The sequence below is a fragment of the Opisthorchis viverrini genome, assembly GCF_000715545.1.
Source record: "Opisthorchis viverrini unplaced genomic scaffold opera_v5_544, whole genome shotgun sequence".
NCBI classification, from domain to species: domain Eukaryota; kingdom Metazoa; phylum Platyhelminthes; class Trematoda; order Opisthorchiida; family Opisthorchiidae; genus Opisthorchis; species Opisthorchis viverrini.
In genome coordinates, this window is record NW_008752202.1 from 166,700 (window position 1) to 168,142 (window position 1,443).

Genomic DNA, 1,443 nt, shown 5'->3' on the forward strand with positions numbered 1-1,443 from the left:
GCTGCTTCCATAAATATGGACATGCTGGTCGCCTGGGGGAAACACCTTACTGCCTTCACACTCCTGTCGCAGAGGACAGTACGACTTTACCTCCAGGCCGCCTCGTAGCACGATTACTCGTAGTACGGGGTCTCGCTGCTCTTGGTCTGGCTGCTCCCCTTTGGCCTTCCTGGCATGGTTGAACCTTGTGGAACGAAGTTCCAGCCAGTGGAGCCCGCGGGATCATTGCAACACTGAAGCCCGACCACCACGTCAAGGTGGCAGCTTTAGGTCGCAAACACACTACTGGTTGGGTATACTCACTGACATGGGGCTGTCGCACAACTATTGGCGGTATTGCATATATCCCCATGTTTTCAACCACTGACTCACTGTCCTTTTTATTTCTTACGTTAATTCTTTACCCTATCTATCTTTCTTACTTTACCCACTTTCATAAGCTAAAGTGACCCAACCACCGTACATATGTACATGGTTCAGTGTTGTGAAACTGAACTGAACTAAGATGCCGACACTTATTTTGAATGAGCTTCAATCCAGCGAACTCTTCATTGTGATCAATGACATGATAAGTAAACTAGGTTTCATCCCTGAAGTTGGTGAGGATATCATTCGTCGTCCTAAACATATGTCCTGAACGCTTCTTGGGGAAGGAACATCCCGGACATAACTGTGCATCATCGTCAAAAACAGCAACATCAGTGTTGCCACTGATGCTTCACTGCCGTACAGCCATAAGGTTCGTCTAGGTATGTTAGGCAGGAATCCACGCGGATCCCACTATACTGCACGTCTTTAGGCGCTGCTACGGCCTGGCCCGCTCGAGGTTGGCCCAGAATTCGGGACGCTTGCAGGTCCGGCATCAAGACGAGATCCGATTGGTCAACAATCTGGACCCAACAGCCAATCAGAACCCAGTATTGGCCAAATGCCGGTTGCCAATGGCGCTCCAGAACGCGTCAGAAATTCCAGAAAGTTATAGCCGCTTACGCTATATATACAAAGCGCTGTACAACTGTTCCTGACTTCGTTTTGGGCGTTAATAGACCTTGTGCACCTTTGGTGGTTGTTTTGACGTGAACGCTAGCTTGGGAGGCTCAGACCGAGAACTAAGCTGAGGAAAATAGCGTTACTACAATTGGTGAACGCCAACGCCTCGTCAACCTGAAGCACGGCACGGCTATGATCGGTCAGTCACCTGTGACCTCGAGCAGCTGTGTACAGGCAATCAACTCCAGCGTGCCCAGGAAATCCGACAAGAAGCCCGATCGAAGACAGGGAAGCCTCCCACGAGTTGCTGGCATTGCGGTGAGTTGCATTTTGCTCGTTATTTCCGGTTCAGGCGTCACAAATGTTCCAGGTGCAGTCGTCGCGGCCACAAAGAAGATTTATGTCGATCTCAAAGACTGCAGCCACCCGTACACCACCGTGCAGCCCACAAAT